Below are 297 nucleotides of genomic sequence, written 5' to 3' on the forward strand. Positions count from 1 at the left end.
ACCATTATTGAATTACATAGGTGTTAAGAGTGTGGCCTCTAGAGTCAGATTCCTGGGTTTGGATTTGAGCTCTAATACTTAATAGTTGTGGCAATTTACTAAGTTTCTTCATTTTTCCAACAGTAAGGATCAAATGAAAAGGTCTACATAAGGTATTTAGTAAAGTGTTTGGCACATGATACACACTCTGTAAATACTAACAAGTAAATAAGGTGGTGGAAACTTTCCACAAAGTTATCAGAAAGAGTACTCTTTATTTACTTTTAAGATGTGGTTTGTGTATGAAAGAAAATTACT

This window comes from Callorhinus ursinus, unplaced genomic scaffold (assembly GCF_003265705.2).
Source record: "Callorhinus ursinus isolate GAN/ISIS: 27379988/994484 unplaced genomic scaffold, GSC_fseal_2.0 scaffold7, whole genome shotgun sequence".
Classification (NCBI taxonomy): domain Eukaryota; kingdom Metazoa; phylum Chordata; class Mammalia; order Carnivora; family Otariidae; genus Callorhinus; species Callorhinus ursinus.